We start from the raw sequence: 14,742 nt of genomic DNA, 5'->3' as shown, positions 1-14,742 counted from the left end.
CATAGATAGACTTACAAAATATGAACTTTAGGCACATGTTGCATTTGAAACAACGTCTTGATGGATCATATAACAAGCCTTGAGCTTTCTTTTCATTAAGCCCCAATGAAAGGGATGATTTTTATCACTTTTAGAAATCAATCAAGTATCCGGATGACTATGTAGCCAACATATCAAAGTTAGTGAATGGAAAAAATAGTAGATTATCTGGTTTGGAAAGCCACAACTATCATGTGCTATTACAACGAATTCTTCCAATTAGGTTGCGAGAGTTTGCAGATAAAGACATTAGTATTGTACTGTTTGAGTTGAGCTACTTCTTCCAAGACTTATGCTCAAAGATCCTAAAGTGGAATGAATTGGAGAAACTAGAAGAACATATAATTCTTATACTATGCAAGCTTGAAAGGTTCTTTCCTCCAGCATTCTTTGATGTTATGGTCCACCTTGCTGTTCACTTGCCTTAAGAAGCAATTCTAGGAGGCTCGGTACAATATTGGTGGATGTACCCAATTGAAAGGTAATTAGATCATTTGATGCATCCATCAATTGCATATTTCCCATGTGGTATAAAATCACAAACTGTGCATATTTTTTCCTCATAGGTACCTCGGAAAATTGAAAAGATACGTTTCCAACCAAGCTCAACCAGAAAGTTCGATTATAGAGGATTACATTCTTAAAGAATGTATTAACAACTGGTCTTTGTATATTGATGGGATCGAAAATATGCATAATTGAAGAGAAAGAAATGAAGATTTTGGTGAATCTAAGGAAAGATTGATAGTTTTTTCACAGACTGCCCGACCTACAGGTGGTAGGCGGAATGATGGCAACTTGTCTTGTGCATTGCTTGATACTGCTCATTGGTACTTGTTCAATAGTTCTGAGCTAGTGCCTTATTTAAAGTATATGATTTCATATGCATATATTGTTTGATCAAGTTTTGAATATTATCTACAGTGCTTAGTTGAAAATAAATCACCTTATTTTTAACAGTAAACACAAAAACACATTGCACAGTTCTACTGGGGAAGCCATAACTCAAATCCAACGACAAGAATTTCCTAAGTGGTTCAGAGAATGTATAAGACATTTGAAATTTAATCACATACTAATAAATTTAGACATTTAAATAGTTTCTTCATTGCTTATTACTAATTAATATAACTTGTTGTATGTCATTATAGATGAATAGATTGAAAGTTAACGAGTCATCAGAAGCTACTAAATATTTATGGTCATTAGGAAATGGTCCTAAGCGATATGTGAAGGAGTACACAATTTGTATGGTCAATGGTGTAAAGTTCCATACAAGGGACATAGACAATTGTTGTGTAACCCAAAATAGTGATGTATGTACCAAAGGGGACCATGAGGGAGAAATGCACGACTTCTATGGTCATGTGTGCAAAATTTGGGAATTAAAGTATATGTTTCGCCATAAAGTTGTTTTGTTCCAATTTGAATGGTACAATACTGGTACCAATGGTTGAAAGAGAATGATAAGAACCGATGCACACTACATGAGCATAGATGTTACAAGTTAGTGGTATCAAAATGACATTTTTATACTTCCTAGTCAAGCAAAACAAGTTTTCTACCTTTAAGATATCAAATTGCGTGACCATTGGAAAATTGTGCAATGCATCCAACATAAGGGAGTGTTTGATGTCCCGGAAGTTGGGGGTGGAGAATCCAATGATAATATAGAAGAGAGTGACGCATTCCAATAAGAATCAATTGTTGATTTTATCCCTATCAATATTGAAGACAATATTATTAAGTATTGTATGGGTGATGTTGAAATTGAGATTGTTCCCGAAGGTGGAACTTCAAAAGACGCTAATCAAAATGAAAAGCATGACATACCTGATGTTGATCTTGATATGGATTATGATATGTAGAGTTCATAATAGTTGTCTTAAATGTTGTGTGCTTGTCTAAGTAGCAATTATTTTAAAGTTTTGTGCTTATCTTGAACTTGATATGGATATTGATTTAGTTATTTATTGTGTTGAGTTAGTAGCAATTGTGTTCAAATTTTGCACTTGTGAATTGCTTGATATGAATAATGGTGTGGACTATGATATGTAAAGTTAGTAGTAATTGTTATTGAGATGTTTTGTACTTATCTTAAACTTGATACTGATATTGATATTGATGTGGTCATTTGTTGTGTTAAGTTAGTAGCAATTGTGTTCAAATTTTGCACTTGTGAACTGCTTGATATGGATAATGATGTGGACTATGATGTTAAGTTAGTAGCAATTGTACTTATCTTTCATATCAATAAATCATTTCAAAAAATGCTCAAAAAGGCCAAATACACTCATAATATGTAGAGGTATGAGATGGCAAGATTGGATAGAATGAGGCAAAACCAAGAGAGAATTGATGCTTTAGGATTGAAGCACATCTCAGCTTCTCTAAAGGATTTTGCTTAGTCCAATTGTGCAAAAGGGAAAAGAAGTAGAGCTACTGTTGTGATAGATGATGATTATGTACCACCTATTGGTGCAATGACAATGATGATGAGTCATTTATCTATATATATATATAAAACCGAAACTTTTGCTGGCACCATAATTTTCCACATCAGCACAATATTTAATATATATATATAAAACCGAAGCTTTTGCTGGCACCACAATTTTCCACATCAGCAAAATATTTAAAAAATAAAAAATAAATAAAAATTATAACTCCTCAAAACCCTAGCAACCTTACCCCTCTCTCAAGTTAAGAAATATAAAGTCACGGTTTCTGCAAACTCCCTCTTTCTTCAAACGTAGGAAGCCCTAAAGCATTCAAGATCTACAAAACCCTAGCAACCTTACCCCTCTCTCAAGTTAAGAAATATAAAGTCACGGTAAACCCGAGTTAGTCCGGTAAGCCCGATCGGGATGAGCTTTTGCTAGCACCATAATTTTCCACATCAGCACAATATTTAATATATATATAAAACCGAAGCTTTTGCTGGCACCACAATTTTCCACATCAGCACAATATTTAAAAAATAAAAAATAAATAAAAATTATAACTCCTCAAAACCCTAGCAACCTTACCCCTCTCTCAAGTTAAGAAATATAAAGTCACGGTTTCTGCAAACTCTCTCTTTCTTCAAACGTAGGAAGCCCTAAAGCATTCAAGATCTACAAAACCCTAGCAACCTTACCCCTCTCTCAAGTTAAGAAATATAAAGTCACGGTTTCTGCAAACTCTCTCTCTCCAGACGTAGGAAGCCCTAAAGCATTCAAGATCTACAATGCACAGTATAGATTTTAGCTTATAAAGTTCAATTTTTGTAAGGTTAGTTTTGTTTATATATTAATTAATACATAGTACTTTGTTCACCATTGAATACTCATATAATCAATTTCCAATTCAGTGTTCAAGAATTAAACCAAAATTCTAACTGCGCTATCATAAAATATTATTATTAGTATGAATTTTATGGAATTGCGGTGTTCAAGAATTAAACCAAAATTCTTTTAAATTATCTATAATATTTTGTCCTCTGAAAATTTTATCTCTTTGATTTTAGCATATTGTGTTTCTTAAGCTATAGAGAGATTTTCTTTGGTTTCTGCAAACTCTCTCTCTCTCCAGATGTAGGAAGCCCTAAACGCACGGTATAACATTCAAGATCTACAACTCACGGTATAGATTTTAGCTTATAAAGTTCAGCTTTTGTAAGGTTAGTTTGTTTATATATTTAGTCCTTATGTTTAGGTTTAGGTTTTAAGAGATTTATATATTACTACTATGTGACTGAATTTCCCGTGACATCAGTTTTATGTTTTTTTTTTTTTTTTTTAATTTGTTTTATATAAGGTTAGTTTGTTTACATCAGTTCTTTATCTCAAAGATAAGACTTTTATTTATACCGCAAGAACTATTTAGGTATGTATCCCTTGCAAGCACACATGAACTTAAATTGTCTTTTAATATATGTATGCTTTATTATTTTCTAATAGTTTTCCCGTGCATCGCACGGGTTAGCGACTAGTTTCTTTAATCCATAAGGTACAATAGATGTTCCATAGGGTACAATAGATGATAATAACTTTGTTGTTCCATTATTTGTAATGACTTTGTTATTCTATTCTATGTATGTTCGTTAGTTACAGATGGCACCAAGACGACTTACACGCTTGCAAGGTGAGGCATCTATCCTAGTGGTCCAATCTACAGAAACACCTCCTGAAGCAAATCCTCCCTGTTAGGACATATGTGTTTCACTTGTTAGGAACATATGTCATTCTTTTATATAATTGGCTTATCCTTTGACAAAACGCACTTTACTTATATTTGGGTAGATTTAGGATGTCTTTAAATACTTTAAGAAATCTTGTTTCAAGATCAAGTGTTAAAACCTTCAAGTCTGTTGAAGAAAACAAGTTCATAGTGCAAAATCATTAAAGCTCGACAGCTGGCTCAACAGCTACATCTATCGAGCTTAAGGAAGCTGTTCTACATTCGGTGTACTCGACACCTGCTCAACAGCCGCTATCTGTCAAGATTTAAGATTTTCAGAATTCCAATATGATTTTCTTGGGATCCGTGAATTTGTCTTTGGGCTTTCTTTTCTCCTAACCCTAGACATATAAAAGGATCGGTTTAAGGGCCGTCAAAGAGTTCATAAGTTGCACAAGCTTTGAGCAAATTTTGTTCAAGCAAATTGTGACCGGAGACGAAGTTCTTGCCTAGTTCATCTCTTTCTCTTGAAGAAGTTGCTGTATACGTGTATCATAGGGTTTTGTGACCAAGCATCTTCTTGATCTTCATCGTGTGGATGAACTGAAGAACTTTGCAACCAACAACCTTCTTAGTTGGTGATTGAAGTCGCATATTGGGATCCACGCAATTGGTTAGTCACGTACTTAGGAGTTGTACATTGAAAGGGGAACTGTTACTACAAAACGAGTCCAATTAGGTATTGGGGTAAGGGTTCAACTGTAAGTTAGTAAGGTACTTGGATTCCTTTACTTGTAACCACTTATTGTGATAATAGTAGAGTTTCAAAAATGGTGACCTGAAAATCACCCGGTGGGTTTTTGCCGTTAGGTTTTTCCCATTCGTAAACAAATCACCGTGCTATTTATTTTCCGCTGCATATTTAGTTTATTGGTGATTTGTTTGTTCTACCATGCGTTTGCATGATAAATTGATTAATTAATAAGTTAGCTAATTAATAAATTAATTTCTATCACAAGGGGTCATTCAGTTTGTGGCCTATCAAGTGGTATCAAAGCAGGCACACTCTGATTAGGGTTTAATCTTTGCTGTGTTGATCCATTGACCCCTATTTTTCATGAATAAAGGATAGCCATTAATCATACCTCTTTTATTTGATGGCATTAACTATGCATACAAGAAAAGTACGCATGAGAGCTTTCTTGTAATATTTTAGATGAGAAAGTGTGGCAAGTTGTTGAGATAGGATGGACTAAGCCTATAGAAATGCCAGCCAACTGGGATGATACCAAGATTAAGGCGGCAAACTTCAACAGTAGAGCATTGCATGCATTTTTCAGTGCAGTCACCAATGAAGAGTTCAAGAATATATCTTCAACTGAAACTACCAAGGAGGCTTGGTCCATTCTCCAGACAACCTATGAGGGTACTAAGGCTGTCAAGGACTCAAAACTTCAGAGGCTCACAACAAGGTTTGAAGAGATAAAGATAGAGGAGGATGAGTCTTTCGATGAGTTCTATGCCAAACTAAAGGACATAGTGAACTCAGCCTTCAATTTTGGGAAAACCATTCATGAACCTAAGATTGTGAGGAAAGTGTTCAGATCTCTGCTTGAGAGATTTCATGCCAAGATTACGGCAATAGAGGAATCAAAGGATATTGACAAGATTCCTCAAACAGAGCTGGTTGGAAACTTGCAGACCTACGAGCTGGGGTTGACAAGAATAGGCAAGTCGAGTAAAAGCAAGAGTATGGCACTGAAGGCCAAGAGCAGTGAAACAGATGAATCTTCTAATGATGCAGATTCCAAGATGAAGTCTTACATTACCAGGCAGTTCAAGAAGTTTATGAAGAATGCTAATGGAAAAGGTTTTGACAAGGACCACTGGCAATCCAGTTCTTCTCAATTTAAAGGCCAAGACAAAGAGAAGAAGGATGCTAAGGAAGGTGGTCAGTACACTGTTCCCTTAGGACCTAAGTGCTTTGGATGTCAAGGCCTTGGTCACATGAAGCATGAGTGTCCTACATACCTCAAGAGCATTGGGAAGAGCAAGGCACTTGCTATTACCTTAAGCGACACTGAGCCTGAGGATGATTTCGACAATGAGGATGATGGAATCTTAAATGCCTTCACGGCCACTGTCAATCCTATTGATGGGTTTGTTGAAGATGTAGTTGAAGAAGAGGAATTGGTGGAATCCAAATTTGAGAAGATGGATGATCAAGATGACATCTATACAGCTTATGAGCAACTGTACAAGCTTTCTGAGAAGCATGAGAAACTGTATAGGCTAGCCACTAAGAAGCTCAATGATGTGGAACTTGACCGTGAGGAGCTTTCCACAAAGTTTGACGAGGCTAATCAGACTATTAAGGCGCTAAGGTTTGAGAACAATTTCTTGGCTGAGAAGACCAAGAAGCTTGAAGTAGAGCTATGTCAAGTTAGACCTCAACTTAAAGCTGGATGAGATGCTAAGCATTCAAAAATCTCCTTCAAATCGAACAGGCTTAGGGTATGGTCTTTCTTCCTCTAATACTGCTTCTTTTAGTACTACTGTTTTTGTTCCTCCTACTAATAATGTTAAAACTGAGAACAATGAGATTAAAACTGAATTAGCTAGTGAGAACATAGACATGGGTAAATCTATCTTAGGAGCACCCCCTAAACTTGAGAAGAAAGATCTTAAAAACACTAGGGCTAAGAAGGCTAACGCTCAAAAGTCTAAACAAAAGAAGTAGCATCTCTGTCATCATTGTGGAGCTGTCGGCCATACTCGACCAAATTGCTACAAGTGGCTTGCCACTCAATAGAGCAATGGCATGATAGCATCTGGGAACCAGAATTAGCTTCAATCCTCTCTTGCTCCCCTTGGAGATCTTCTTAAAGCCCTCATGTTCCTTTCTAACTTGAACGGTTTTAACTCTTCCCCTTCACCACCGGTTCAAGGGTTTGCTAGATGGAAAGGTTCTTCCTAGGTGTGGAAGGAAAAGAGCTCCAAGTGATTCTGTCATTTTTCTCTCTCTCTCTTCTTGTTTTTGTGTGTGCATTACTTATGTGTTTTGCTTTCATGTTTTGAGTCAGTCTAGTTTTTATACCTTGGTTGTTTAACATGTTTTTGTTTGGTTATTTTTTTCCAGTTTTTGCTTTGTTTTGATTTTCATATAAAAATTTAAAAAAAAATTGAAAAATTAGGAATATAAAAAAACAGTGTGTGTTTTGTGTACTTTGGTACTTGTTACATTGGATGGCCATTGAAATAAAGTTTTTTAAACTTTGTATCATTTGTAACTTAGATGAGCATCTCTATACACAACTAAGCAAGTGAGCTTTGTGGCTCGTGTTTGTGATGAGTACGATTAAGTTGTCTCTTAAACTTAACACTCATATCATTCTTTTTGACGGGAAGGACTAAAAAATCCTGAGAGAAAGACATAAATAATCATCTTACCACTATTACCTGCCAATCATAATAAGACACCTGTATGCTTCGGTATAGCAAAATTGTAGTGTCAATGACATTTGTGTGCTTAGGCATAGCGAAATTGGAATGTCAAATATCATTGGGTATTTATTTTCTCTCTCTAATAAGTCCATGCATGATATACTTAAAAGAAAAATATGCAAAGAAAATCAAAAACAAAAAAATAAAAAATGTTTTAAATATGATTGCAAGCATGTATTCTAGGAGATGTGGGAGTTATAGGATATACCTCGAATGTGATAGTCCCCATCAAGCAGTTATGATTGTGTGTGAGTTGAAGTGATTTTCTCATATCTCAAATCGTCATAACATGCATACACTTATGCAATCTTGCGATGTTTTTCACACACAACACGCAATATTCTTTGCTATTCTTGATACATGTGCAAGTACGATGTGATTTGGCCATCACCAGGTTTTACATGTATTCATGTATACTTACTAAACTGTGTTGACTTGTTTTTGAAATATAAAATTGGTTAGACGTGTTTAGTGTGTGTGTGTTTTTGAAGATCCATGTGCTTAAATTTTATTTGAGAGGTGATTTTGAAAGCTTAATATGTTGATTGGATCATTGGTTGAGTTGCATGTTAGATTGCATTCATGTCTGTGTTTTTCATATCTCGAAAAACTGCTTTTAAAAGCTGGCTCGACACCTCCTCAATACCTCCTCGATAGCTAGCTATCTGTCGAGCTTCCTAAGCTTTTTCTTATTGTAATCTCGCTTGCACCTCAATACTTGGTGGATCGATCGAGATTAGGTCTGTATGCTCGATAGCTTCTCAACACCTGGTGGATCGATTGAGCTTCTATTCTTGATTCTGATGAGTTGTTCCTCGATACCTCCTCGACACCTCAGCTATTGACGAGCATTTTCTCGACACCTCCTCGACAGATCCCTTGATACCTCTCGATACCTACATTTGTCAAGATTTATTGGCTGCTCTATATAAGACCTCTGCACGATCTGGAAATCATTTTCTTCGATCTCTCTCTCGATACTTCTCTGTTTTCTCTCCCAAAACACTCTTATCCCACTCCAAACTTGTTCCTTAAGGATTCTTCAAGATTTTTCAAGTTTCTCTTTACTTGGTAAGCTTCTAATCCTTTCTCATTCATGCATTTCATGTTTTGAAACCTAGGTTTTGGGGTTTTTGAAAAATTTTGGGGTTTTTCAAAATTGATGAGCTTTCATTGAAATTTTGGGATGGGTTTTCACTTAAATATGTTTAAAACCTCATACATTGCATCACATTAGCATTATAATGATATTGTCATGCATTTAGATGTGTGCTATTTGTTGTGTGCTGATAGGTTTGGATTGGGCTAAGCCCATGATGCATTTTCTTTTTCATGTCACATGTTCATGCATTTCCCATGCATACATACTTCTTTTCAATATACTTGATATATTTTGGAACTGTTTGGAACTTTTCTGATTGTCATTCTTTCTCTCCCTCTCTATTAGTTTACATTAGTTGTGTCTATGGCACCTAAGCGTAAATCCATTCCAACCCGGAATCCTCTTCACTCTAGTGCTTCTTCATCGTCTGATCCTACTCTATCTCATATCCGGTTCTGTGATGATGATGTCTTTAAGGCATTTTCGGAGAACTTTTCTGGACAAGGCATTCATTCGGAACGCCAAGTCATTTTGACAAACTTTGCCGACACTGACCTTCCCTCTATCATTTGCAGTAAGGGATAAGAGTCATTGTGTGAAGTCCCAGTCACCTGTCCTCTCGTGCTTATCTAGGAGTTCTACTCCAACATGCATGGGATTAATCATTCAGTACCTCTTTTCTTCACTTGCATTCAAGGTACGCGCATTCCTCTCACATCGCAGCTTATTGCAGATGTGCTTTGGGTCCCTAGGTTAGAGTTTCCTAATTATCCTAGTTGTGAGCGTCTGAGGACTATGTCCAGGGATGAGCTTATGTCTGCTTTCTGTGAGTGCCCTACTACTTGGGGTGAGAATCTGTTTACACCATGTTGACCTTTTGCTAAAGGTCCTAGATTTATGAACAAGGTGATGACTTTTGTTTTGCATCCCCTTTCTCACTATAATTCCATCACAGAGCCTCGTGCTCGATTTTTGTTATCGCTTCTTGAGCATCTTACCATAGACTTTCCTTCTCATTTTATTTTGTCTATTATAGATGTTCATCTAGATTCGACGTCCCATGATAAGCTCATCTTTCCTTCTGCTATCACGAGGATCTTACGCCATTTTTCCGTTCCTTTTTCTTCTTCCGACCATTTTACCGTCATGTGTGCCATAGATTATGCTACCGTTAAATGTAGCAAGGCCCAGTTTCGGTCGCAGCAGTTGGATTTAGCAGCTCCTTCCCCCCGTTTAGCTCCATCCACATTGGCTCCTCCTTCTTCTTCGGGCGATGTGTCTTTAGGAGACATCATGGTGCAACTGCAGTGCATGGATACTCGCCTAGATACACTCTCTACAGAGTTGTATCAGGTGAACATTCGTGTCGGTCGTATTGCACGGCGACAGGCGTCCATGGGTGGTTTTGCTCCTGAGGCTACTCCTTCACCACCTTCTCCCATGGCTTTTGATTCTGAGGATGAGGATGATGATGGTGATGACGATGATGCTTCTTATGATGCTGATGGAGATGCTGGCTCTATCGATGAGATGTCTACTTAACACTCTTACCCTTTGTCATTCGTGACAAAAAGAGGGAGTAGTTTTGGTATGAGAGTAGTCTATCTTAGGGGGAGAGTTAGTATAGGACCATTTTGTTAGGGGGAGTGTTGATACATTTTGAGGGATGTAGTAAGGATAGTATGTATTTTTTTTTTCTTTCTTCTTAGATACATTACTCTTGTACATGAGGTCTTGTGACCATTTATAGATATACATTGTACTTATTCATTTCTTTATATTGATGTATGTTTTTTTTCTTTCACCTACCCCTTCATATGTTGTTTCTTTTCTCATTTTGTACACATGTTTCTTATACTTGTATGCAATCTATTATTTCTGTTTTACACAAAGATGCCTTGATGAGTTTTGTTTAAAGTGTTTCAGAAATACAGGTTGTCAAAGTCTACTTGCCATAAACTCTCTTCTTACAAAGTTTTTCAAGAGTTTGTATTAGGATAGATTTTATTGTTTTCAACAAGTGAATATGAGTTGAGTGATTTATGACTTCTCTCATATGTTCATTTGTTTGTTGTGGTTTTGTCACGGATTACTAAAGGGAGAGATTGTTAGGACATATGTGTTTCACTTGTTAGAAACATATGTCATTCTTTTATGTAATTGCCTTATCCTTTGACAAAATGCATTTTACTTGTATTTGGATAGATTTAGGATGTCTTTAAATACTTCAAAAAATCCTGTTTCAAGAGCAAGTGTTGAAGCCTTCAAGTCTGTTCAAGAAAACAAGCTCATAGTGCAAAATCATTATAGCTCGACAGCTGACTCAACAGCTGCATTTATAGAGCTTAAGGAGGCTGTTCTACATTCGTGTGCTCGACACCTACTCAACAACTGCTTGATAGCTGCTATCTGTCGAGATTTAAGATTTTCAGAATTCTAATATGATTTTCTTGGGATCTGTGAATTTGTCTTTGGGCTTTCTTTTCTCCTAACCCTAGACATATAAAAGGATTAGTTTAAGGGCCGTCAAAGAGTTCACAAGTTGCACAAGTTTTGAGCAAACTCTTCTCAAGCAAATTGTGACTAGAGACAAAGTTTTTGCCCTAGTTCATCTCTTTCTCTTGAAGAACTTGCTGTCTACGTGTACCGTAGGGTTTTGTGACTAAGCATCTTCTTGATCTTCATCATGTGGAAGAACTGAAGAACTTTACAACCAAAAACCTTCTTAGTTGGTGATTGAAGTCGCGTATTGGGATCCGCACAATTGGTTAGTCATGTAATTGGGAGTCGTCCATCGAAAGGGGAACTGTCACTATAGAATAAATTCAATTGGATATTGGGGTAAGGGTTCAACTGTAGGTTGGTAAGGTACTTGGATTCTTTTACTTGTAACCGCTTGTTGTGATAATAATAGAGTTTCGGGAGTAGTGACTTGAAAAGCACCTGCTGGGGTTTTTGCCGGTAGGTTTTCCCAATTCGTAAACAAATCACTGTGTTATTTATTTTCTGCTACATATTTAGTTTATTGGTGATTTGTTTGTACTACCACGCGTTTGCATGATAAATTGATTAATTAATTACTTGGCTAATTAATAATTAATTTCTATCACAAGGGGTCATTCAGTTTGTGGCCTATCACTCCCATCCAAAGTTCTCCTAGTGCAGAGGCAAGCTACCGATGCATTAACTAGCACAACTGGTAATTACAGAGAACATACTTAATTACAACTACACCCTGTCTTTACTATTGAGATTATACTTCACTTAATTTAGCTATAATGTACATGGTACGTATAATTTTTTAACATTGATAATGTTTAAATAGGATCTACTAGTAGAAATACCCGTGGAACAACATGTGGTATAGCAATACAGGCACTTGCTAAAAAAAGCGGTAAACTACGAGTACGTATAGTTGCAGAATATGATGCTCCTGTTGGGGAGAATGCATGCAAGCTTGTCAGTCAAATTGGCATACAAGTGCAAAGTAATTTGTCTAGCTACAACATGAAAAATTGGAAAAGTGTTGATGTTGTTACCAAAGATGTGGTACTTCAAAATATCACGGTAAATTTACATTGATAACGTCTAACTTGTCTTTGTTGTCACTAAGCATATTAAATTCATATAATAATATTTTTATAATACATATACACTTCATTTTACAGGATCAGTTTGAACTACAAGGAGATTTCAACTTGGTAACGAAAACATTAAATACAAAATGTGGAAGATTATTAAGTTGCAGCTCCAACAAGTTGCATCAGGCTTATAAAAAGCTCGTACAATCTCATGGTACTGAATATGCAAGAAGCCACCTACAAAAGAATGCTACACTTGAGTAGTGGACTGTACTCATTAATGAGAGATGGATCAATGAGGAATGACTGGTAAATTATTTATGCCTATATTATTATTATATAATGTTTACTATATTATGTTGTCAAATGATTAGATTAATACTTAGACGAAGTAAATGTATACTGTTATTTTCATGATCTAATAAATATCTTGAATGTTCTTTATTAGAAAAAAGCAAGAAAGAACTCTGATAATAGGAAGAAAACTTCAAGCAAACATAGATGCGGGACAAAAGCACTTGCTGTTAGGGTTGATGAGGAGATGCGTGTTTTTTCATTTTATTAAACCTTATTATATTACATGTTGTGATTAATTAACTATATATATCTAACACTCGAATGTTAATTAATCAGACAAATAATAATGGTGGTCAAGTTCCTGAATTGGCAAAAATCTTCAAAGATGTTTATTTCAATCCAAATACAAATATATGGATGCACCATGAGGATAAAGTGACATATGTATGTGTATTATTTCATCCCTATCATGTTTGTAAAGCTATAACATATGTAGTATTAATGTTGTGATTGTTTGTTTCTTTCTCTTTCAAATGATAGGAAACTATTCTCAAAGTGCAAGAGGATCATTGTCAAGATCCTAATGCCATTCCCCTTACACAAGAGGAGATCTCAAACTTGGTTTTTAAGAAGAAGTCTAGTATTGTAAAAGGACTTGGCATGAGACCTTTCTCTTCTCTAGTAACCACCGCCTCATCTAGTTCCTTGGTGGAGTATATCCAATGGCTAGAAAATGAGATAATTGAGCTCAAAGAGCCAAGAGCTAGGGACCAAGAGGAGAGAGCTAAGCAAGAAGAGGTCCAAAAGAATATTCTTAACTTTTTGAGAAGCAAGAAGAGGTCCAAAAGAATATGCAAATCTATTCAAGAATTAAGTGAAGAAGTGATGGATTTTAAAACTCGATAGCTAGTATCTATCGAGGTTTAAAAAGTTGTTTCAGCCTGTTGCTCGACAACTTCTCGATAGATATGGTATCTGTTGAGATTTATGAAAAATAGATTTTTAGTTCTGATTTTCATCCAATCTGTGAGTACATGTTTAGATTTTCTTTTCTCACAACCCTAAACATATATAAGGATTATTTTAAGGGCTGTCAAAGGTTGTTGCAGTTGCTCGTGTGTGAAGCAAAGTTGTTCATGCAAATTGTGACTGGAGACAGAATTTGCCCTAGTTCATTTTTCTCTTAAAGAAGCTACTACATTTGTACGCTGTTGGGTTTTTTGACCAAGGAGCTTCGTAATCTTCATCATGTGATGAACTAAAGAACTTTGCAGCTAACATCTTTCTCAAATTGGTGAATAAGTCGCGTACTGGGATCCACACATCTATTGGTTAGCCACGTACTGGGAGCCGTGCATTGAAAAAGAGAGATTGTTACTACAGAACAAGTCCAATTGGGTATTGGGATAAAGATTCAACTATAGGTTTGTATAAGGTACTGTGATTCCTTTACCTGTAACCACTTGTTGTGATAATAGTGGATTCTAGGGAGTGGTGACCATAAAATCACCCGGTGGGATTTTGCCTCAGTGGTTTTCTCCACATAAACAAATCACCTATGTCAACTTTATTTTCCGCTGCATTTTATTTAGTTGGTGATTTGTTTGTGCTGCCATGTATATTGTATGTTGATCTAATTAATTAATCAACTTGACTAATTAATTAGTTAATTCATCACAAGGGGTTGATACATTCTTGACCTATCAATTTAAATAGGAATTGGAGGGTTTACATTCAACTCAACATGTGATACTGTTTGATCTCTCCCATACAGAAATTGGAAACGAAAATCAAATTTTTGGCCCTAAATCCAAATTGTTTTTCTAGGTAGAATTCAAGTTTTCCAGCTACTCCCATATGTTTGAATCGGTAAGTCCTCTCTCGTATCATATGTCGGAATATTAATTGCCTCAATTAAAAGGATGCAAGAACCTAGACTTATAATGAGAATTCAAACAGAAACTTAGAAAAACGAGGGCTATCTTAGAAAGCCGGAAAACTAGAGCCCTTCAAAATTCTAACAATTATCTCGGGTGTATCTAGTCCCTCCAACAAACA

Source organism: Quercus robur, chromosome 5 (genome assembly GCF_932294415.1).
Source record: "Quercus robur chromosome 5, dhQueRobu3.1, whole genome shotgun sequence".
Lineage (NCBI taxonomy): Eukaryota > Viridiplantae > Streptophyta > Magnoliopsida > Fagales > Fagaceae > Quercus > Quercus robur.
This window is presented reverse-complemented; position numbering follows the sequence as displayed.